General features: G+C 40.7%; 1 long non-coding RNA gene across 1 annotated transcript; it reads left to right on the top strand.

Moving 5' to 3' along the window:
- The first annotated feature begins 5,829 nt into the window (after positions 1–5,829).
- LOC120405504 lies at positions 5,830–22,169 on the top strand. The gene is made up of 3 exons (XR_005598603.1): positions 5,830–5,884; positions 18,596–18,692; positions 21,735–22,169. It is a non-coding gene; the product is annotated as an uncharacterized LOC120405504 (long non-coding RNA).
- Positions 22,170–26,009: the final 3,840 nt, after the last annotated feature.

The raw sequence follows: 26,009 nt of genomic DNA, 5'->3' as shown, positions 1-26,009 counted from the left end.
CCTCTAGGAGGCAATACTTCCCCACTCGCAAGCACGAAGTCTGAGTGTAGCAAAATCCTTTTAATAAAGGAGGGAAACAATGCGGCATCACGTTGGAGAGACACCACAAACAGGACTATACACAAACCATAAGCAAAACCCACCTCCAAGTACATTTGGCACTGTCCTTAGGGTCTTAAGTCCAATCACCCCAAAGTCCAACAACCCAAAAGTCTCAGTCTCTGGTCAGTGCCACCCCAGAGTTCAAAAGTTTATCTGCAGAGTTTTACCCCCCCCCAGCCTGGGTGGAAATGGGGTGGGGGTCACGCACACAGGGTGCTAAGGGACACCTTACGTGGGCCAGGGCCGACTGCCCCGCTTCTCCGTGGAGTTCTGCTGCAGCCTTCACCACGACTGGCTCCACTTCCCCAGCTGTGCCACTCCTTCAGCAGACCCGTGAACCACGTCAGCCGTCCCCGCAAACCGCTCCACACTGCTCACTGTTCCATGCGCTGCTCCAACGTGCTGCAGACTGCTCCGCTCTGCCAGCTGCTTGGTGATAGATCTTCAGGCTCTCGCACTACTAAACACAGCACTCAGTGATCTCAGCTCAGTAAGCTTAGCTCTTTTAGTGATTTCAGCTCTTAGTGATTTCAACTTGTAGTAGGAGAGCCCCAGTGCCACATGGCCCAACGTGAATTCAGGTCAGCAACCTCTAGATGGACTCCTAAAGGATTCAAAATTAGCTCTGCTCTTTAACAGTGGAGAGAGGAGGAAGTGCAATTGGTGTTCCAGGCCCTCAAAAGGGGCCCATACCATCAGGTACACACACCAGTCCCCAACCTGTCTCCCTTCACTGGGTTTTGGAACCCATGTCCCTTGTCTAGCAAGTACTATTTAATGTAGGTTGAGTCATTTCTGTCATAAAGCAGTCTCATAGTTCCTCATTCACATAATTAAGGTAACAGCCCTTTTTTTTCCCTTCCTGCCCCAATAACAAAGAAATTGGGGATTCCACAGCTGTGAAAATAACCATCCCATGCTGCTCTGTGTTATGCTAAGTGGAGTGGGTTTACCAATGCAAATGTGCATTCCTGAAATTCCTTTGCCCACTCCTCATAATTTACCACCAGATGTCAGGGTAGGGCTCATCCTGACTCTGCTTACACATGTGTTAAAAACCCTTTTGCCACTGTCAGTTCTAGTAGATAATGTGGAAAAGATTCAAAATGTCACAAGTAGTTTTGTAAAGAACATATTTATATAGCTATCCAATCCTAACAAGTCACACCCTCTTAGTTACCTTCACACAGACGCACAATTGATTGCTGGAAGGCCTTGTAGATCCATGTGTTATTAAAATGGTAGATCTATTACAACAGCAACTCCATAATACATTTCCTATTGTAATTAAAAATGGTGTTATAAAACACCTGGTAGTCCAGTGTCTTAAGGGAAGAGAGAAAAAGTATGACTGCTTTGAAAAATCCCCTGGGGTAATCAGAAACTGAGATTTTTGTTTTTGTTTGTTTTTTACAATTCTAAACACCTGTTTAGATTTTATGAAGCAGAGCCATTATTTTAACATACAAAGTCTAGAAATGAAGAACAGGGCTTTTTTTAAACAAACATAGACATTGAAAAATTAACTAATATTCATGATTTATAGTATGTCATTACCTTGTTATTATTTATTATTATCTGTGTGGTAGAAAAGAATTGCATATTGCTTTTTTGTTGGCATTCTAGGAAGACTTTTTTCCTACAGAATTAAGTTAACGTTTTTTTTATCTGAAGCTGGAAATCTCATGATGTTCCGTGCAACACACAAACATACAGAAGTGCATGCTGCTCAAATATCATACAATTTTGAAATAACTTGGGTTGCCCCTAAGTGCATAAAACTTAATACAGAATAAGTCTTTATGACTGGTTTCAATTGATTGCTTTTGAGCAGAAGAAAATGAGAAATCATTATGTGCACTGGTTGAAGCCTTCTTTTAAGCAGCAGTTCAGTTTAATTCATGTCACCTTACTCATGACAGCAATAAACAAATAAAGAAACCAAGGATGGATTCCTAGGGATAATTAAGCAGTGCTGATCTTAGGACAGTTGTCTTTTCAATGAAACACTGATTGCATTGTTCATAACAAAACTACCTCTGCATGACAGAACTAATTAGTGACCATCTGAACTTACTTAGCCAAATGAAAAAAGCAATTAAAAATGCCGTCATCACTGGATCTGCCATTGAACATCTGGTTATATTGATAAGCAATAGAGCAAGTTAAAGCTTCTTTGGAACACAATAGAACTTAATCTGCTTGCTAAGCAGTAATTAGGAAGCAATAAGAGAATATGAGATTACTGTTGAGAAACTGTTATTATGATGCAAACAACTTTCAAAATGCTGTTTGAAAAAATTCCCCCTGAATTGGTATTTAAATAAGGATTGGAGGAGGTGGAGGGGAATCTGATTTTTCCATAAATGAAACACTGTGAAGCCAATAGAAAAATCACTGATTAGTTGTGTTTCAAAGATATTTACACCATATCATACTTTAGATAATGTATTTTGCTTTACACCTTGTAGAAAGGATGGCTATCAGATTAGGTTTGAGAAGACTGGGAAATCCATTGGAATGGATTTTGAACACACACATGTTAAATTTTCCTTGTATTATCTTGCAAAAATATCAGAGAGCATAATAGGTGTTCAATCTTTTTATCATTCAAGAAAGGATTGAAAAAGCAATAAAATGACAGGTAAATATGGATGGAGTACTCAAGTTATTCTAGCAATTTTTATAGATGTTATCTATACTCCGTTGTTTCTGTACTAGACTGTTCAAAACAGGCAGAGAAGTATTCAAGACTTTTATAACAACACAGGTAGAGAATGTAATCTTTAGTTCATTGCCTGTGGTTTGAAAAGTGGTTGACAGAAGATGAGAGGAAAATAAATTAGTGCATTATATAATTGGTAAGAAAGATAATATCAGTGCTCACATATAATGTAGTATAATAATTTTCCATAGGCAGGCATTTAATAATTTCAGTAAGGCATAGTATATGTTGATTTTGTTTTTTAACCTTTTTACAAGTGACAGATGTCTTTTTGGCCATGTCAGGCAAATACAAAAGGAAGGACACCTGGTGCAATAACTTGCAATATATACAAAGGAGAAAAGCAACTCCTAGATAGTTGTCAGTCTCTGGCTTCTGCAATCTTAGGCAGCTTTTGTGCGTGCCAGTAATGTTGATCCAAAAACTGAAAAATGACTCCTCCTATTTGTTCCAAGTGCATTCTGAATTAATGTGAATTCAGTTTGCTTCCATGAAATTGTACTTTGATTCATGCCAAGACTCTCATACAAAATCTCTTTTGTAAGTCATTGAAAAATTGTATTTAGTACTCAAGCTATATTGAGCTACATCTGTTCACAGTACATGTTAGGCTGCTTCTTTTGCTGATAGGACCTTGATTCAGAAAAGAACTTAAATGTGTGCTTAAGTCCATCCCTAATCAGGACAGCATTTAAGCACATGCTGAATATTAAGTACGTGCTTTCTTAAGAGCTATCCTGAATAGGGACCTTTTCATGAACTCATAGATTCCAAGGGCAGAAAGGACCATTGTGATCCTTTAATCTAGGCCTCCTCAATAATACAGGCCACGGAACTTCCCCAGAGTAATTCCTAGAGCAGATCTTTTACAAAAAAATCTAACCTAAAAGTTGTCAGTAGGGCTGTCAAGCGATTAAAAAAAATTAATTGTGATTAATCGCATGAGTAAAAAAAATTAATCACACAAGCAATAGAATACCATTTATTTAAATATTTTGGATGTTTTCTACATTTTCAAATAGATTTATTTCAATTACAACACAAAGTACAAAGTCTACAGTGCTCAGTTTATATTTATTACAAATATTTGTTCTGTAAAAACAAAGAGTATTTTTCTATTCTCCTAATACAAGTACTGTAGTGAAATCTCTTTATGAAAGCTGAATTTACAAATGTAGAATTATGTACAAAAAAACCTGCATTAAAAATAAAACAATGTAAAATTTTAGAGCCTGCACGTCCACTCAGTCCTACTTCTTGTTCAGACAATCGCTCAGACAAACAAGTTTGTTTACATTTGCAGAACATAATGCTGCCTGCTTTTTGTTTACAATATTGCTTAAACTGAAGCAAGGGCAGTTTAGGTTAGACTTTAGGAAAAACTTCCAAACTGTCAGGGTGGTTAAGCACTGGAATAAGGGAAGTTGTGGAATCTCCATCACTGGAGGTTTTTAAGAGCAGGTTAGACAAACACCTCCCAGGAATGGGCTAGATAATACTGTACTTAGTCCTGCCACGAGTGCAGGGTATTGGACTAGATGATCTCTTGAGGTCTCTTCCAGTTCTATGATTCTATTATTCTGAGATTACCTGAAAGTGAACAGGCATTCTCATGGCATTGTTGTAACTGGCGTCGCAAGATATTTACGTGCCAGATGCGCTAAAGATTCATATGTTCCTTCATGCTTCAACCGCCATTCCTGGGGACATGCATCCATACTGATGATGGGTTCTGCTCAACAACAATCCATACAGTGTGGACCAACACATGTTCATTTTCATTATCTGAGTCAGATGCCACAAACAGAAGGTTGATTTTCTTTTTGGTGGTTAGGGTTCTGTAGTTTCTGCATCAAAGTGTTGCTCTTTTACAACTTCTGAAAGCATGCTCCACACATCGTCCCTCTCAAATTTTGGAAGGCGCTTCGGATTCTTAAACCTTGGGTCAAGTGCTGTAGTTACCTTTAGAAATCTCATATTGGTATCTTCTTTGCGTTATGTCAAATCTGCAGTGAAAGTGTTCTTAAAATGAACAAGATGCTGGGTCATCATCCAAGACTGCTAGAACACGAAATATATGACAGAATATGAGTAAAACAGAGCATGGGACAAACAATTCTCCCCCCAAAGAGTTCAGTCACAAATTTAATTAACACATTATTTTCTTAACAAGAGTCATCAGCATGGAAGCATGTCCTCTGGAATGGTGGCTGAGGCATGAAGGGGCATAGGAAAGTTTAGCATATCTGGCATGTAAATATCTTGCACTGCTGGCTACAAAAGTGCCATGCAAGTGCCTGTTCTCATTTTCTGGTGACGCTGTAAATATGACGAGGGCAGCATTATCTCCTTTAAATGTAAACAAACTTGTTTGTCTTAGTGACTGGCTGAATAAGAAGTAGGACTTTAGCAGGGTGGAATCCTGCTCCTGCCCCAAAGGGGTTAAAAACAGCCCCTGGAAGGGGCTGTGGCTGGAGAAAGCAGCCTTTAGGCTGGGCTGATTGGGGAAGTGGCTGCAGCTGGGGCCACGCCCCAAACTGAGCCACAGGGCCTTATAAGAAGGCCAGGTAAGCCAGAGCAGACACTCTCTCTCTGTTTCTAGAGGGAGATGGGCCTAGCTGCAGGAAGTTAAACAAGGTACCTGAGTAGAGCAGGACTGGGGGAAAAGGCTGAGGAGCTGGGGAGCTCCAGCCTGGAAAGCCCCAGGCTGCAGCCTAGCTATAGGCCAAAAGGTACTGGGGGTTTTAGAGGGCAAACCAGAGGTAGGCCAAGGCAGCAGGTCCAAACCCCCTTTGCTGGTGATGAGTGGCGGATACTGCAGTCTGCCCCAGTGAATGGGGGCTAGATGGAGACTGGGAAGTAGCCAACACTGAGGCAAAGTGGGGATAGTGGGGTGGGGGTTCCCCTGGGAGAGGGAGACCCAGTTAAAGGGGCACCGGGGTTCTGGGAGGGACACGGGGGCCAGTAGCTGGAAGGCGGATCATCGGCCTGCAGAGGGCGCTCTGGACACTGGAATGAGCTAATTCCCGAGGATGACCAGTAGGAGGCGCTGCGGGGGTGAGTCTGACCCGTTACATGGACAGAGTGGACTTATAGGCTCTGAAGTTTTACATTGTTTTGGTTATGAGTGCTGTTATGTAACAAAAAAAATTCTACATTTGTAAGTTGCACTTTCATGACAAAGAGATTGCACTACAGTACTTGTATGAAGTTAATTGAAAAATACTATTTCTTTTACCATTTTTACAGTGCAAATATTTGTAATAAAAATATACACTTTTATTTAAAATTACAACACAGAATATAATATATATGAAAATGTAGAAAAACATCAAAATATTAATTTTTATTGGTATTCTATTGTTTAACAGTGCAATTAAAACCACAATTAATCACGATTATTTTAATCACAATTAATTTTTTTAGTTAATCATGTGAGTTAACTGCGATTAATCAACAGAACTAATTGTCAGTGATGGAGAATTCATCTCAACCATTGGCAAATTGTTCCAATGGCTATTTACTCTCACTGTTTCAAATTTATGCCTTATTTTCAGTATAAATTTGTCTAGCTCGGGAACTAGAAGCTTGATTCAAAGGAAGAAAAAAAATCAAGTGTGCAAATACAAAATAGCTGGTTAGGCAGCCACACTGCAGAAAAGGCTTTGGGAATTATTGTGGATCACAAACTGAATACAAGTTAACAGTGTGATTTTGTTGTAAATAAAACAAATGTCATTCTGGGATGTATTCACAGGAGTGTCATGTGTAAGACCTGGGAGTTAACTGTTCCACTTAGCACTGGTGAGGCATCAGTTGGGGAAGGAATCAGAAAACCTTTGGCCCATGCATCCCTCAGCCCATGCCGTTTCCCGCAGCCCCCATTGGCTTGGAGCAGTGAACCACAGCCAGTGGGAGCCGCGATCAGCTGAACCTGTGGACATGGCAGATAAACAAACCGGCTCAGCCTGCCGGGGTGCTCAGCCTGCCGGTGTGCTTACCCTGGCGAGCTGCGTGCCGAAGGTTGCCAATCTGTGAGTTGGAGGGTTGTGTCTAGTTTTGGGCAACACACTTTAAGAAAAATGTGAATAAATTGGAAAGAGTCCAGAGGAGAGAAAAAAAATGGTAAGAGGTTTAGAAACCATGACCTAAGAGGAAAGGTTGAATAGACCTGGGTACGTTTCGTCTAGAGAAGAAAAGGCTTGAAGGGAACATAATAGTCTTCAAATATGTAAAAAGTTTTTATGAAGAGGATGGTGATCAGTTGTTTCCCATATCCACTGAGAGTGGGGTAAGATGTAATTTTCTTACTTTGCAGTAAGGGAGATTTGGGTTAGATATTAGAGGAAAAAACCTTCTAACTATAAGGAAAGTCAAGCATTGAAACAGGTTACATAAGGAGACTATGGAATACCCATCACTGAAAGCTTTTAAGAACAGGTTTCAGTGGTGCCCAACCTTATTACACGGAGGGCCACATATACCTACGCCAACCTTGTGTGAGCCAAACAAATTCTACATATTGTGGCAGTGCTCCAACCTTGTCCCCATGGGTCCCACGCTTCTAGGAGGTATATGCTAGCCTCAGTGGCTCACTGCAACCCTCCACATAGCCCTTCTCTCTCTAGGGCCAGGGTTAGTCTACTGAGCAATTTTCATCATAGGCCAGCAAGGAGGTTACTGAGAGAACTCCCACAGTCTCTGTTGTCCCTAGGGGCTTATTTCAGGACAGTTTAGCCTCCTGTCCTGACAGGGGCCTGATTTCCCCTCCCAGGAGATGTTCCTGTAGTGACAGGTTCAGGGGGAACCCAGGCCCGCCCTCTACTCTGGGTTCCGGCCCAGGGACCCTAATGGCAGCAGCTGTTGGCAGCCGACCTTTCACTGCCAGAGTTGCTACATTTCCCTGGGCCACTTCCCAACAGCTCTCCCCCTTCTCTCTTCTTCACCCTTACCTTAGGACTTCCTTAGCGATGGCTTGAGGGTGTCTTCATTAACCAGCCCTTCAGCTGCACTTCCTCTCCTCTGGCTCCCTAACTTTCTTCAGCCTGACTGGAGGGAGCCCTTTTATAGTATCAAAAAGGGCCTTAATTAGAGTCAAAAGTGTTCACATTACCTCAATGGCCTCACCTGACTCTTTGGAGGTTAATTGGAGTCAGGTGTTCTCATTAGCCTGGAGCAGTCCCTGCTCTGGTCAGTCAGGGAACAGAAAACTGCTACTCCAGTGGCCAGTATATCTGCCTTCTATTACTTTGTTGTACCCAACTGGCCTAGGTCTAACACAATATTTGAATAAGATTTAAAGCCACCTGTTTTGATTCATATTTAACTTCAGATGGTTTTGTATCTATTTAAATAATTTGTTTCTATGTACAGTATTTGTTTACACACTTGTCTAAACTAAAATGATATAAAGATGATGACAAAATGTTAATGAATAGTTATATTGTGTTGAAGCAGGCTGTGGGCCTTATGAAATGTTCTGGTGGGCTATGTAATGCACACAGGCCATAAAATGGGCACCCCCTTAGGCAAATACCTTTCAGGGATAGTCTCAGTATACTTAATCCTGTTTTGGTGCAGGGGGATGGGTTAGTACAATGCTTCCCAAAAGGTGGGTCCTTCCCCACCAATGGGGTGCAGGAAGGTTCTAGATGGATCACTACCCATCACTACCCATCAATGTGTCCTCACCAAGGCAAGCACATACTTCCTCCAGCCCAGTGTAGAGGAGAGGCCTGAGGGGAGATGGATGTTGTCCACCAAACCCGCCAGACACTCACACTCACTCACTCATGCCCGTCACCCCAATCGGGGTATGGGCCACCAACCACAGATCTCCAGAGTCTTCTATCCTGGGCCATTCGCTCTAGCTGGTTCCAACATTTTTTTGCTATCAGCCTGAAGGTCGCGTCGCCAGGTATTTCTTGGATGGCCTCTTTTCCGCTTGCCTTGGGGGTTCCACCGCAGTGCCTGTCTGGTGATGTTGGTTGGCTGCTTGCGTAGTGTATGTCCTATCCAGCCCCACCTTCTCCTTCTAATTTCTTCCTCTGCTGGGAGTTGACGGGTCCTCTTTAAGAGGTGGATGTTACTGATGGTGTCTGGCCAGCGGATCTGGAGAATCCTTCTGAGGCAGCTATTAATGAAGGTCTGGATCTTCCTGGTGGTTGTTTTGGTTGTCCTCCAGGTTTCAGCTCCATACAGTAGGACTGATTTCACCTTGGAGTTGAACAGTCAAATCTTTATTGCCAAAGACAGCTCTCTGGAGCTCCAGATGTTCTTGAGCTGTAAGAAGGCTGCCCTTGCCTTACCAATCCTTACTTTGATGTCTGCGTCTGTGCCACCCTGCTGGTCGATGATGCTGCCTAGGTAGGTGAAGGACTGCACTTCTTCCAGGGGGCGTCCATTCAGTGTGACTGGGTCGTTGCTGATGGAATTGATCCTAAGGATCTTGGTCTTGTCCTTGTGGATGTTGAGGCCAACCTGTGATGACGTGGCTGCCACTACGTTGGTCTTCTCTTGCATCTGCTGTTTACTGTGCGAAAGGAGTGCAAGGTCGTCGGCAAAGTCCAGGTCATCAAGCTGGGTCCACAACGTCCACTGGATTCCATTCCTACGCTCGTAAGTGGATGTCTTCATAATCCAATCTATGACTAGGAGAAAGAGAAGTGGTGACAACAAGCATCCTTGTCTGACTCCGGTTCGCACCTGGAAGCTGTTTGTGAGCTGCCCTCCATGGATCACTCTACAGTGTATGCCGTTGTATGAGTTCTTGATCAAGTTGACCACCTTTGCTGGGATGCCATAGTGCCGAAGGAGCTTCCAGAGGGTCTCTTGATCCACGCTATCGAACGCTTTCTCATAGTCAACAAAGTTGATGTACAATGAGGAGTTCCACTCCATAGGCTGCTCGACTATAATGCGGAGCGTTGCTATCTGGTCCGTGCATGATCTGTACTGCCAGAAACCTGCCTGTTCATCTCGTAGCTGTGGATTGACGGCATCCTTCATTCTCTCTAAGAAGATTCGGTTGAAGACCTTCCCTGGCACCGACAGGAGTGTGATTCCTCTATAGTTGGCACAGTTGCTGAGGTCTCCTTTCTTGGGGATTTTGATGAGGTATCCCTCTTTCCAGTCAGCCGGAATCACTTCTTCTTCCTATATCTTCTCAAAGAGGGGGTACAGCATTTCCACTGAAGCATCCAGGACTGCTTTCAAGGCCTCTGCTGGGATATCGTCAGGTCCAGCCGCCTTCCTGTTCTTCATCATAGTGATGGCTTTTCTGATCTCGTCTCTGGTTGGTTTATCGCAATTGATTGGGAGGGCCTCGTTGGCTGGGTCGATGTCTGGTGGATTAGGTGGTGCTGGTCTGTTCAGGAGTTCCTCAAAGGAGTTCACCAGACACTCACTTGGCTAGAATTAGGTTTGTGGAGACAGTGTAGAGGGTACATATATGTAACACTGGGTCACAAAAAAAGACAACATATAGTTGGTGGGTAGCCTTAGTAAAGTCTGGAAACCACTGGATTAGATTATCTTTTGAAATTCCTTTCAGTCTTTTCAAAGTAATGAAAGGGCTCCCATTGTCTTAAATAGGCTTTCGGTCATGTCCAAATAGCCTAACATATTGTCTTGGCTTGCTGCAGACTTCAAGGCATAGCTTCCTAGAATGACCATCTCTCATGCAACTGCATTTTAAGCATTTACTTTAGAATGTGGGTGAAGTTATCCATGTACGGGCTGCCTCATTAATGTGAGATTAATAAACCATCATTCTATTGTGACTGATTTCTTGCTTCAGGAAAAGTAGTAAGCTCAGGAAGAGTAGACTGTGGCTTTAATCCATCACAATAATAAATGAAAAACACCAAGAGCCAAACAAATCATGTAAAGTAGCCACTAGAGTGATGGTAGTCACTTTTCATCATGGTACTACTTCAGGAATTTTAGAGGTTATAAATCTCAAGTAGGAAACTTAAGTGGGATGGATTCATGTCCAGTTAGTTGTCTACCAGATATAGTTTATCAGGTCACCATACAGAATGAAAGGGCACACCCCTCAAATGCTGCATTTTTATTTTTAAATAATGCTGTGGTCAGCTATTTAATGTAGGTTTAAAGGTAGCCTGACATAGTGAAAAACCCTATAATAAATCATGAATATTGTCAAATCTCTAGTTATGGACAATAAGGGAATCTGTAGGTAGCTCTATTGGAGGCTAGTTACACTGAAGGTAAGTGACCAAAATATCCACTGTCCACACTATATAGAACTTAATTTAATTAATCTTATTCTGAAGCTGTCATAATTGGCCATAACATGTTAGGTGTTGTACAAATACAGAAGTTACACTCTTTGCTCCAAAGGTACTTAAACATTATGAGCATAATTCATCAAATCTTATAAACACATGATTAAATGCATTTCTGACTCAAAGTCATAGACAAGAAATACTAGACTTGAAACCAAGAATCTTAGCTACACCTGGAATGCCAGAAAAAGCAATAACATATGCCTATATTTAAATTCCATTTTATACAGATTTCAGACTGTAAAACGGCCAACATAAAGCACAAGACTGGAAGGAAGAAAGTGTATACAAACATCTAAATTGGGTTGCTGTCAACAAAGCTGAAAATTGTTTGAATTAATGCAAATGTTTCCCTCCACATTTCATACTCTACAATGGATCCCAAATTATCTTTCCATTTGAATCTAAGAACTTCCCAGTTAGAATATGGGATGATGATATCCAAGCTGGTGTATAAGTCTGAGATGAGAGATTTACCTGTAGAAGTTTGTCTAATAGCTCTGGTGATGGAGTATGCCGTCTATGTGAATAAAGGATGGAGAATCTGACCTATAGTAGTTGTTTATGATTTATTTTATTATTATTGCAAACATAGATCCTTATGAATTTGCAAAGACCTCACCACTTGCAATATTTCATTTCTATGTGGTTTAATGTCTGGAAGACAGTAGAATTGAAAGGATTTCCAGTGTTTCTTCTATTGCTGTCCCCCTCCCCATCCCACTCCTGCCTTCCTTTCTCTGCTTCAATTTATGTTATGAACCTGCTAGAAGAATCACAATCAAATTCCTTTATCCTAGATGTCAACTGAAGGAGCAAGGTGAAAGTAAGGCTTTCATTTTCTCTTTCAAGCTATATTGCTAGCTGAATCTTGCCTTTTAGACATTTCCCATTGATCTGTAATCCACAGATAGTCCAGAGGCTATATCTTCTGCTGGTGTTACTATACCTGAATTGTATTTCTTTTGGTTTCAATTGAGGTTTCAATTTGTTCCTGACACACATGCTATATTTGTGTTGTTTTGCCTTTTGGAGACGGTGAGAACCATATTTGTAAGCTGGTTTAGAAAGTATTATATACATTCTCTTTTAGCCATCTCAGATACCTGAGGCAGAGCAGAAAGATTCTCCTCACTATGGCTAAATAAATCTGCCTTATGCTTCACTAAGGGGTATATGCTGTTCTGAATCCCTGGTAGAACTCCCATGGAATTTGTACATGTGAATCAATGGCAGACTATTTATTTATATATGTACTTAGAGTCATACATTACAACAAAAAGCTCCTTTCCAGGTTCCAGTCACTTTGATATAGATTGAAAAGTCTATCAAACACAACCATTGTTTTAAAACAGAATAAAACCTGCAGCTTCCTCTCATAGCCCAAACTGGAAAACACCCAACCAAAACCTAAAAATTTTTGCTCAAAAAGTACCTTCTTCCATGCACTCCCTGATACCAGCTCTCATTGCATCTCTCTCTTCCCAAAAGTCTGGGAAAATGGAGGAGCTTTTCAGTTCAAAATATCTGGGCTATTTACGACCAAGGAACAAGGAATCTAGAGTTGAAGGCTCCTCATGGAGAATATCTTGACCATAAGGCCTTCTCTAATAAACTGAACAGGAGCTGGTTTCAGCATCAACATGGATCTCACTCGGGGAGAGAATTCTCCGATCTACTAGGAAATACCAACCTAAGAATCAAGCTTTATTTTTCATATGTTTAATTTTTCTGTACAGGTTTTGACATTTTGGACAGTGCCAGTAAGAGGGACATGAACGTTAGTAAAATAATTGCGCCTCTCTCACCCTGTGACTTCAGCCAGTTTAGTTTCCATAAGGCTTAAAATAAAGTTTCCTAATAATAATAATAAATCACAATGATAATATTTAACACTATGTACTTATGTATTATTCTACTTAATTTTGCCATAGCATGAAGGATTCCCAGTCCTGGAGCAGAAACCCACTGTGCTCAGCACTGTACAAATGATGAACTCTATCCCAAATAGCTTCCATTCTAAGCATAATATAAGGGACAACAGGTGGGTGATATAGACAGATGGGAGAGAACAAGGAAACAATAGCAGTACAGATATATTTCTGCTTTCTTTCAAGCTGTACTGATAGTTTTATGCTGAGCATGATAGAGGTGAAACATATGAATATACATCAGGGGTCGGCAACCTCTGGCATGCGGCTTGCCAGGGTAAGCAACCCTGGCGGCCTGGGCCAGTTTGTTTACCTGCCGCGTCGGCAGGTTCAGCAGACAGTGGCTCCCATTGGCCGCAGTTCGCCATCCCAGGCCAATGGGGGTGGTGGGAAGTTGTGGCCAGCACATCTCTCGTGCCTGGCCTGCGACGGCAAACCGCAAACAGTGGGAGCCGCAGTCCGCCAAACCTGTCGATGCGGCAGGTATACAAACTGGCCCAGCCCGCCAGGGTGCTTACCCTGGCAAGCCATGTGCCAGAGGTTGCCGACCCCTGATATTCATACACACAACCAAATTAAGAAAGAAACATCTTTCAAATCTGGTACAGTATCATACTCACATGGTAGTAATAAAGTAATGACGGGGTGAGAAACTAAATACTGAAGTTAAAATTCAAATATGTAATCCATCTTAGTTAAAAAAAAAGAGTGGTATTAGATGCTGAAGTGTACCTTTTCCCTATAGAATAGTTATCTTTAGAAAAGATGAATTAATACAAATCGATTAGGTTAGCAGAACGGGAAAATTGTATTCCGGTTCTAATATTATCAAAAAAAATATGGGTCGCTAAACTTCTCAACACCTAAGAATCAAGTCTCTCTACTGTAATGTCTTGAAATGGAGATTATGGAAAAACTAAGAACTCAATTAAAATAATACTTGCTAGGCACTGTTGAAGTAGTTTGGATAAATGAAACATTGGTTTGAACCTTAGTGTATCCCTTTAAATTAAAAAGGGAACAGTTTTGGAAAAAATTTATTGCCCAAAATACTATCAGACGGTATGGTATTATTGTGATGCGGGTAATGCTGGTCAGGACACTCACAGTTAAGGTACCACATGAGTTTATACTCTACCGCAACATGCAGCAGCCATTCAATAGGGACCCAATTCTGCACCCACTAAAACCAGTGGCAACATTCCCATTGATTCTAGTTTTATGGCATCAAGGCCTAAAGGAAGACAAGGTTATTTTTCTATATGATTACATAGTGGTCAAAGAATTAATTCAAATGGTACGATTTTACCCCCACCTTACACTCACTTTGCACTTATGGACATGGCAATACAAGGTGCAAGGTTCTTTTTTACCAGTAATGTGTTGTTAGCTAGTCACCATTCTCCTGTTTAAAAGACTGGAAACCTGGACACGTGTGATGTTGGGGAATGGTTAGAGCGAGATTCAAAAGGTTTTGGTTTTATTTTTTTCTTCTCAACTTTACCTTATTTATGTAGCTGTTGGATTAACATTCTTTATGGGTAATTGCTAGTCTTTATTTTCTGAAAAAATTTTGAGAGTTTGACATGACTACCGTTTTCTTTAGTATAGTACTCATTTGAATGAATTAATCAATCTGTAAAAGGCTTTTCATCCCATCAGGAAATAGAAACAATATAATGTGCCTTAAATAAACAATGTTATGCCATGAATAGGTGAACTGAGTAGTTCACAAACATCTGATGGGTTGAAATGCAAATGACATATACTTAAAGAAATGTAAAGTGGTGGGAGTCTGATTAAAAAAAAGAAAAGTTAAATGCAGAATGAATCATTGGGACCACTCTACTCCCTTCTCTTAATCTGTTGTCTATGCCTAAATTGTCAAAGCAGTGCTGTATGACAGAGTGAGAGATGAATCTGAGGGGCCAGGGCCACCCAGAGGATTCAGGGGGACTGGGGCAAAGCAATTTCAGGGGCCCTTTCCATAAAAAAAAGTTGCAATACTATAGAATACTATATTCTCATGGGGACCCCTTTGGGGCCCGGGGCAAATTGCCCCACTTGTCTCCCCCCACCCCCCACCAGGCAGCCCTGTGAGGGGCTAAGGTGACACATTTTCTATTAAAATAAATTTAAAAAATAAATTCAGGATGCAAAATATTGCTTTGGTCCTTTGAAATATCAAAGATCCTTAAACTGTATAAATTACTATATGTACATTTTTCAGTTTTCATTAGCAACATTTTACAGAAGATTTTACTTATGTAAGCCAAACAATATAAATTACTCTGAATGAAATAAGTTAATGTAGACTGGTTCTTAAAACATGTTAATCTCTAATGATATTTCAGTCATTTTAATCTATTTCTACACACACACACACACACACACACACACACATATATAACAAATGTACATGTATATCAATATTACTACAAGAAGAAACTATTTATTAAAATAACTAAAATGACTAAGATTTATTTCTTGCATTTTGCATACTCTCTAATCACCTAATCTACCTTCCTGATTTGGAAAGTCCTCCTGAGAGCAGCCATTACTTCCCAGAAAAAAGACACACAATATATTTTACTACCATTTTAAACTTTAGTATCTAAATTGGTCAGACAGCCTTTGGCTGTAGATAACTGAAGCCCATATGTGTACTCTTGCAGACAGACTTGGTTTATTTGGTTTATGATCCCGAAGGGTTCCTAGCTGAACTGCCAAGATTTAACATGTTACCTGCAGTAATTATGAGATGTTGATACCTGCCATAAACACATATAATAGTTAATTTACAAAAGGGCTGAACAGAATAGTGCTAGTGATACAAAAGCAGAAGAAAGTTTGGTTAAGGTGTTTTAATCTGCATTTCCAAATTTTATTTATTAGGTATAACATAACTTTGAATTTCCCAACCTTCATTTTTATTTAAACTATACATTTTATAAAGCTTATTTTCTCCTACTCTTTATACTTGTTGATACTGTAGGTGCTTAGAATCTTAAAGAAGGTTTTTTATTAGAATTTGTATAAATTCACTTCTGGTCTAGTAATGGGTTGACAATATTTTAAGAAGGGCTTTAAAAACATTCTTTCTGTGATTAATGTGGTGCAGCATAGGAGGCGCATGTATGCAGTACAATCATTTGTTTTCCATTTAAACAAAAATGCTTTCTTATCACTATATCCATAGAAGGTAACAGGTAAACAAAAATGTTTATAGCTCCCTCCCCGGGGAAATATGTCAAATATAGTGATCACCTGTAAAAATTGAAGAGATTCTGGTAAAGACTTAGTAAGAGGCATAGGGGTAGTTGAGAAACTCACTGTTTTTTTCCCCCATGGATTTTTTTTTAAATACCTAAAATGTAGTACAATCTAGTCCATTTCAAAAGCAAAAACACCTCTTCAAGAGAAATCTTATGAGTCCCAAACATAGGCCATCTCTGTAGGAATGATTTAGCAGTATCAATCTTTCTTAGACTGTAAACTGACTTACATTCTGAGTTCTTCAGGGAAGAGACAATAAGATCATAGAAATATAGGACTAAAAGGGACCTTGAGAATCTATCTACTCCAGTCTCCTGCACTCAAGACAGGACTAAGTAATAACTAGACCATTCCTGGCAGGTGTCTGTCTAACCTGTTCTTAAAAACCTCCAATGACAGAAATGCCACAACCTTCCTAGTGAATTTGTGCCAGTGTTTAACTACCCTGACAGTTAAGAAGTTTTTCCTAAGAGCCAACATAAACTTCCCTTACTACAGTCTACTACAGAGACTAATCTGCAGCTCTGGTGGGGTTGTGGAAATACCTGAATCTGGGTCAGATGACCCAGGCTAAACTCAGTGATAGGTTGCTGCTGAGTGCCTGGGGTCTGAGTCATTACATCACCGAGTCACTGTTGAAATGGTAAGTCAGTGCAGCTGTGTTGTTTCTGTATGCCTGAGTGCTGACTCATCACAGCATCTGATTGAGCCGCTCTGGTTTGGTTGCTAGTTTGCCTTAAATCTTGCGGATTTTCTCCCCTAACAAAGTTCATCTATTTCTCTAGGACTGTGAGTTTGAGGTTCTGATAAGGCATCAAGTATGTTTTCATGTCCAATGGGGCATGAGATTTGGAAATGGAAAGTTGTCTAACTCGTCACCCACATTTAATGTGCTTAAATTGTTTGGGAGCCTACAAATCAGAGTCTCCCATTATTTTAGGCTAGGTTACCCATGGCCAATATTTATATTTTTTCACATTCAATCCTGTCCTTCAATCTAAAACTAATTCACACAGTCTTAATATCATCCAATAATTGGGGCAAACAGGTCACAAGTGATACATAAACACAATGAGCCAGATTCTCAGCTGTTATAAATCTTCATTGTTCCATGTAGTGGAACTACATGCTTACACTAAGAGTCTGAAGTAGTAATTATAACAGAATCTAGTTTGTATACACTTTCCAACAGGTGCTTCTTTACAATATGTTCAAGAATTAATTGTATCTCTAAGTCAAAGCTTAGACCCTGAGGTCCTACCCAGTCTTCCCAGAACAAGTCACTAAAAAAAGAAAAGCATATATATATTTACACAGCAGCTCAGATAATGATACATCTTTTCAAGGAGAGGAAACATGAAAAGTTAGTAAAGATTATAGTATTTTAACTCACTCTCTGTTCTGAAAAAACTGCAAGAGTATTCATTGTATCGGAGGATGATTCGTAAGAGATAAGAATAGACATTTCAGTGCTAATCCATTTCATTTGCTGTGAGCAGTTGGATATTATTGAACAAAGTCTGCCCCTCACCAGTGACAGCTACAGTTAATCTTATTAAAACCAGTGGAAAAATAAAGTTGCATAAAAATCAAGAGAACTGTTCTCAATAGGAAAATTGCTTGGAGGAGACCTTTCAATGCTTAGTAATTCATTTTTTTCTTTGTCTGCTCACAGCCTTTGCATATATAGTGTAAAATGTTTACTGAACTGTTTCACAGATACTTTTATCCTACAACAAATTGTTTTTCCTGTACTCGGTAACCAAGAACTAGCCCCTTCAGAAACGGGGGAGGGGGGGAGGGAATCACAGAAAAAGAGCAAATGTGAATGAATACGAATTAAGGTTACCATCCAAATCACATTAGAAAATCTGTGATACCTCTTGTGTTCTTTTCTCCAGCATTTATAGATTATTTCTTGTTGATACATATATAATGCTTTTACTGATGTCTGCATGGTCTTTGTTTATCTTTTCTAGCTTTGTCTTGGGTCATTATGCCCCCAATTTGGGAAAGGACTTAAGCACATGGTTGAGTCTACACTTACAGACACACTTAAATTTAAGAGTAATTTGGGCCAGAGACAGCACCAGCATAAGAATGGATCTGTAGCCTGCTGTTTAGTGCACTCAGCCAGGATTTGGGAGATCCACAATACAGTCCCCCTGATCCAACAACTCTTTAATTATTTATCCAGCTTCAACAGGAGTGGTTGAGGGAGCTGCACATCAAAATTTCCCATTGTCCAATAGGTAGAGCACTCATCTGAGAGATGACTGATCCCTATTCAGATCCTGTCTTCCCTTCGGGCAGAGGTGGAATTTGAACCAGAGACCTCTCACATCCCAAGTGAGTACCATAACTAGTGTTCTGAGAGTGTCCCCTTTCTTCCTCCATTTGGTGAGACCTCACCTCAAGGGACTGATCCGGTAGGCAGCCTCTGATAATACCTACTGGATCGGGTCCTGCATGGAACTTAGAGAGAAGAATGCTTGTCTTCTGCTGGTTTATGAATTGTTCTAGGGCTCAGGTGAGAGATAGGTAGGGTGACCAGACAGCAAGTGTGAAAAATCAGGACAGGTGGTAATAAGCTTCTATATAAGAAAAAGCCTCAAATACTGGGACTGTCCCTATAAAATCAGGACATCTGGTCACCCTAGAGATAGGCACCCAGTCATGTATCGGGAGACAACAATGTGCATTCTCAGAGGAAGAAACATAGGCACGTAGGAACTTTTTCTTCAAAAACTTAGGCACTGAATGAGTTTAGGCTCCTGCAGGGTTCAGCAAGAGTTTTGTATGTCTCAGTGGAGCCCACAACTGGAACTTACATGCCTAACTCTTTTTGAGCATTCAGGCCTATGAGACCTCATCTAGAATACTTTGTACAATTCTTGTCACCCCTGTTTAAAAAAGATTAATTCAAACTGGAATAGATGCTGGCATAGAATGATCAGGGGAATGGAGAGCCTAAAACAGCTTGGGGTCTTTAGCCTAATCAAATTAAGTCTGACAGGGGATATGATTGCTCTCTGTAAATATATCGGGGGTAAACACTAGGGAGGGACAAGAGCTTTTTAAGCTAAAGAACATATTGGCACAAGAACAAATAGCTATAAACTGGCCATGAATAAATTTAGTCTTGAAATTAGAAGAATGTTTCTAACCATCAGAAGAGTAAGGTTCTGGAATAGTCTCACAATAGGTGTAATGGGGGCAAACAACCCAACTAATTTAAGATGGAACTTGATACATTTATGGACTGGATTCTATGACAGAGTTTCCTATCAGCAGGGGACTGGAATTGACATCCCCAGAGGTCCCTTCCACTCCTATGTCCTCTATTCCTATGTTTTTGTTTATGGATGATCATATGAATGGGAAAATATTGAGGTAGTGACTGCAGCCATGTACTCTGTTCTATTGGACTAATGATAATACATATAACCTATTTATGGTGTTATTTTCTGAAAAATTGTTTCTGTATAGATTTATTGCTTGGTAATAAATATTGTCTTTAGGTATTCATAATAATTTCAATAACTTCTATACTCTCATGATTTGTTTGATTTCTATTTGGCTGAAGTGTTGAAGAAAATTAGTCTAATCTTTGTACATTGGTTTTCTGGGATGTTTTTTCTATCCTCTACCTCTAAAAGGCTGCATGCATTAATAATCCTTAAACATGTTCTTGCAAAGCTTTTCATGTGATTTAACCCTTACCCACCCAACTAATTTTAATGATTACTCGTGTGGTGAAGGCTTTGTAGGATTAGGAACATGCCCAGATGGGGAGAATGAACTGGGAAATGTCTTCCGGGTCCTAATTCTTCATTTCTTGTGCATCCACATTTTCCACCAACTTCAGATGGCCTCTTGGGTGCCTGTGTGCATAACTGCATACTTTAGAGCCAGAATTCTGTTAAGTAATCTAAGGAGATGGAATGCCATTCCAGCATGTTTTTCTGTAATTTAGTTGCCTGATCACCTTCTTTTTGTGGGAGAACTACCTAGCCCTCTCGAAACTTCCCTGTCTCCAGTGCAAACAGGGCAAGAGCTATATAGCTATTCCAGGAGATTCTACCATTATGAGAGCTGGAGTTTAAGCAAATAAGATCAATTTGTGATCTGTTGAAAGCATATCTTAGAGATGTAGAAGAGAGAAGGTTTAACATTTAAAATTCATATATACATCAAACCAATCTAAAATGAAAATTTGAACTTGTTAGCTTCACTACTGAGTATTTCTATTGATTTGGTCCCTTATAGAAAATAGCCTTTATTTCTTACAATTATGTTTTCCCTAAAGTTAATTCTACTATTAGCTATGCAGCAGTCCAAACGAAGAAGGGAAGCTTCAGTCACTAATTTGTGAAATGATTTTTGCTCCACCCACAAAAGTTTATTGAAAAATGTCCTGAATTGATGGAAAGGTTGATTTATTTTTTAATTTAAGGTCAGAAGAGACCATTGTGGTGATCTAGTCTGACCTCCTGCACATCACATGGAAAGATTAATATATTTTCTAACATAGACTTTAAGGTCAGAAAGGGACCATTGTGTTTATCTAATCCAGTGTTTCTCAAACTGGGGTCGCCACTTGTGTAGGGAAAGCTCCTGGCAGGCTGGGCCAGTTTGTTTACCTGCCCTGTCCGCAGGTTCTGCTGATCGCGGCTCCCAGTGGCCGTGGTTCACTGCTCCAGGCCAATGGGAGCTCCTGGAAGCAGCGCGGGCCGAGGGACTTACTGGCAAACAGGGCGGCCCTGCCAACCTCTCCTCCCAGCCCCGGCCCAGCCCCCTTACCATGCTGCTCAAAGTGGCAGGAGCTTCAGAGCTGCGCTGGTGCCGGCAGCTCAGCACGCTACAGCTCTGCGAGGGAGGGGGGGAAGCAGAGGAGGGGCTGGGGGAGTTTCCCCAGCTGGGAGCTCAGGCGAGCCAGACAGGACGGTCCTGCGGGCTGGATGTGGCCCGCAGACCAGAGTTTGTCCACCCGCCCGCCCCTTTAGTAACCGGTTCTACACCTGTTTCTAAATTTAACAACCGGCTCCAGCTCACCACTGCCTATATTCCCTTAAAAGAATAGTACACAACAGTTTACCACCTTAAATGCTGTTACCCAGACACTTTAACTTAAACACATTGGTTTAGATAAAACAAAACAAGTTTATTAACTTCAAAGAACGAGATTTTAAGAGAGTATAAGCAATGAGGCATATAAATCAGAAATGAGTACAAGAAAAATATAGAAACTTCTTTCTAGTGCCTAACTTAATAAACTATATTAGATTCAAAGCAAAGATTTTACCACATGCTTCCAGCAGCATTACTGACTAACCTTCAGGTCAGGACCCCTTCCCTGGAGTCCAACAGCTCTTCCTTTTGTCTTTTCAGATACAAATTGGAAGATGGACAGAGACAGAGAGGGGCTGTTTTGGAGTGTTTGCCCCTGCTTTCTATAGCTTCAGTCCCCTCATGAAAAGCATCTCTAGCTGAGAAACAGGAGAAAAAGTGCCTCTGTGGAAGTATGGTCCCTGCTGGATTTTTTCACCTGTGTGAATTTCCTTTTGTTTCTTCTCTTCCCCCTTTCTGTTTTGTTACTATTTACTGTTTAAATGCAAATTAAGACAAACACACTTTCCTTTGTTCAGGGCAGGGCTGTGGGGCTTGAAACATGTACTAACATTATACAGGAGAATTTTATAACTTCACATACAACGTTGAAACATATATTTTAGCATATGATGGAACATATATTGAAATATATATTTAGCAAATGAGAAAAATAAGAGAAATTAGCAGCAGAACCTTCAGTAGTGCTTTATGGTCTCCCAGGTTTTTTTTTATATTATACTCCAGGGATCGGCAACCTTTGGCATTCGGCCCGCCAGGGTAAGCACCCTGGTGGGCCGGGCTGGTTTGTTTACCTGCCACGTCCGCAGGTTCAGCCGATTGCGGCTCCCACTGGCCACGGTTCGCCACTCCAGGCCAATGGGGGCTGCGGGAAGCGTCGGCCAGCACACTCCTCGTCCCGCGCCGTTTCCCACAGCCCCCATTGGCCTGGAGCGGTGAACCGCAGCCAATGGGAGACAGGATTGGCTGAACCTGTGGACGCGGCAGGTAAACAAACCAGCCCAGCCCGCCAGGATGCTTACCCTGGTGGGCCACGTGCCAAAGGTTGCCGATCCCTGTTATACTCCATAATAAATGTCTAGAATATGAGGAAGATAGCACAAACAGAGATTCTAGAAATATAGATATTTTGATTTACTGTAAAACATATATGAGCTTTGCCATTTTCTTTTGTAATAAATAGAATGGCCGGATGTCTCACTTCCTACTTCAAAAATTGTGACAGTGCTGAATATTTTTTCCTTGTATTGCCTTGAAATGTGAAAAAACATAAATAAAATGTTTAGTTTTAAAAAAGAATTAGAAAGTTCTAAAATTGTTTAGTACTTCATTAGACAGTTTTAAGTAATTGTAGGCCCCAAACTTTTTGGGATCCTTCTATCCTTGTATTAAAATACTATTTCCCTACAGTTCTCATAAACAATGTAGTTAGTTTAAGTGCAGCATTACACTTATCATTACAATCCCAGTTAAACTTTTTGTTTTTCATTTTCAATATGTTGCAAAATACTTTGCTTTAATGGCAATGAAATAACAAAGGATGTAATATAGAACCCGAGGTTGCCTTTTATGTCTAGGCCCAGTTTTAAGCAAGCTATATGTCTGCTCATAGAAGGGATACTCTAAAAAAATCCCTTTATGCTCATATTTTCTGCATAAACTGACACACTGCTGGAGGATTGCATCCCTGACATCCAAAATGCAGCACCTTCCATAACTTAAGGTTTTCCCTTATTGTTAGTGCCAATGTACCTTTTTCTTTCAGTAATTGTAGAATTATATACAGTGTCAACTCTAATCCCTTACTAATTATTTAACAGATGTTGTACCATTTTTGCAGGTGGAGAGAGGAGTCTTGATATTATACCATTTAAGTTTTAAATCTTCTATTTGTTTATAACACTACAGAATGCTGTGAATTTCCATTAAGTCTGTCATGCTAACTCTTCATGTGAGGATTATTATTTGCAATTAGCCAACTAATTAGTTTAACCAAACTTGGGGAATGAATTGTTCATGAATTGTGATATTTTTACAGACATATCTTACAGCGATATATCTCTGGCATGCTTTAGTCATTTAAACTATTCAAAAATATGTATCACAAACTGAACACTTTAACTGAACTTTATTAGTACCTGATATCTCATCTTTACATTGTTAAATAACCCAAGACAAGGTTACACACTTATAATGGCTGACTAGTATTATTTCTTTATTCATTTTTTCTCCAGTCATTGTCACTGTTTTTAAGTTTGTTTTAGAACTGTGAGGAAAAAGTAAACAAATTCCCTTAGCACAAGAAATATAAAAGTGCTGCCCCCTCCCTTCTTAATATGGTGGCTGGGTGAATACATATGGGACTGCCCAAAGTTAACACTGTTCAAGATTTTATTTTTCTAATGGTAATGATGACAGATTTAAGTACCATGAAAACTAAACAAAAGACAGGAAAGCAAAACAAAACAAAGCAAAACAAAAAACACTTGACACAATATCCAGTAATGTGGAAGATACCTGACAATTATGATAATGTCTTCCAATGAAGACCAAAAAATCAGTTACCCAGTATACCCAATATGAAGACATCTTACAAACTGTTTTATTAACAAATAAAAAAATGAGAGCTTGAAACATATAGTCCTCATCTCAGGAAGGCACTCATGAACATACTTCCTTTTAAGCATGTATTTCATACGGATTGATTCAATGGGTTCTAAACACATATCACACAATCAGTTGTAAAATCTCTTATGATGAACCTTCTCCCAGCCATCCTCTATCATTTACACTGAATGTGATCCATTTTTATTATTATTAAGGTAGCATCTAGAGGCCCCAAACAAAATGGGCCCCATTCTGTTGTAGAAACACATTGTAAGAAATATTCTGCCTTGAAATACTTACAGTCTACATAGGCAAGACAAAGAAGGGGGAAAGAAAGGTGAAATAACTTGTGTAAAGCCACACAACAAGTGGGAGAGTTAGGAATAGAACCCAGGTCTCCTGAGTTACAGTCCAATGTCCTGTTGAAATTGTCACTGAATCCCATGGAGAAGAAATTATTTCTGAGACAGACTGATTGGAAAAGATGCTTTCCTATGTGGTGCCTCATTTTTTTTTCTGATTCCAACTGGACCTGAAATATATGTTTACACCTTGTGAGATTCTAGAACTTCCACTCTCAGTTTTTACCAAACTCAGGGTATGTTTACACTACGGGATTATTCCGAATTTACATAAACCGGTTTAGCAAAACAGATTGTATAAAATCGAGTGCGCGCGGCCACACTAAACACATTAAATCGGTGGTGTGTGTCCACGGTCTGGGGCTAGCATCGACTTCTGGAGCGTTGCACTGTGGGTAGCTATTCCGTAGCTATCCCATAGTTCCCGCAGCCTCCCCCGCCCCTTGGAATTTCCGGGTTGAGATCCCAGTGCCTGATGGGGCAAAAATCATTGTCGTGGGTGGTTCTGGGTAAATGTTGTCAGTCACCCCTTCCTCTGGGAAAGCAACAGCAGACAAGCATTTCGTGCCTTTTTTCCCTGGATTGCCCTGGCAGATGCCATAGCATGGCAATCATGGAGCCTGTTTTGCCTTTTGTGACTGTCACCGTATGTGTACTAGATGCCGCTCACAGAGGCGATTCAGCAGCGCTACACAGCAGCATGCTTTTGCTTTTGCATGACAGCAGAGATGGTTACCAGCCATACTGTACCATCTACCATACCATAAATTGGTAATAAAATGATCATGGTTACCAGTCCTTTTGTACTGCACCATTTGTACTGCACCTGCCTAGAATATGGGCAAGTGTACTAGAGAACCACTGTATCATAGAACCAGAGAGCACAGCTGCTCTGTTTCAGATCCCGCAGAAATTATGAGCTGTATGCTATTCACAGGGGGTGCTCCTGCAACAACCCCACCTGTTGATTCCGTTCTTCCCCCAGTCTTCCTGGGCTACCATAGCATTGTCCCCCCATTTGTGTGATGAAGTAATAAAGAATGCAGGAATAAGACACAGTGACTTGTTAGTGAGAAATGAGTGGAAGGCAGCCTCCAGCTGCTATGATAGTCCAGACAGGACATTAAGCAGTGTGGAGGAGAGGAGCCCAGCATCCCGCTGCTAGTTCAGGGGCAATTGAATCTTTTCTTTACACATGATGGGTGGGGGCTGATGGAGCTCAGCCCCCTGTTGCTATGATGAGGATGGTTACCAGCCATACTGCACCATCTACCAGGAAAAAATAGGGCCAGGCGCCCTTGATCGACCTCACGGATGCTAGTCGGCATGGTTACCAGTCCTTTTGCACTGCCCCATGTGCCAATAGGCTGATGATGACAATGGATATCAGTCTTATTGCACCATCAGCCACCCTTGGCGGAGGGGGGGGGAGCAAGGATGTTGGTGTTGAGTGCTGCAGCATTGTGTCTATCTGCAGCATTCATTAAAGATAGGGTGACATGTAAAAGAGTCAAGAGAGGATTGTTTTCCCTTTCACTTCTGGGGGTGGGGGGGGTGCGTAAATTGC

Source organism: Mauremys reevesii, linkage group 5 (genome assembly GCF_016161935.1).
Source record: "Mauremys reevesii isolate NIE-2019 linkage group 5, ASM1616193v1, whole genome shotgun sequence".
In the NCBI taxonomy this organism is placed as follows: Eukaryota; Metazoa; Chordata; order Testudines; family Geoemydidae; genus Mauremys; species Mauremys reevesii.
Note: the sequence above shows the minus strand (reverse complement) of the source record. Positions and strands in the feature narration are given on the sequence as shown.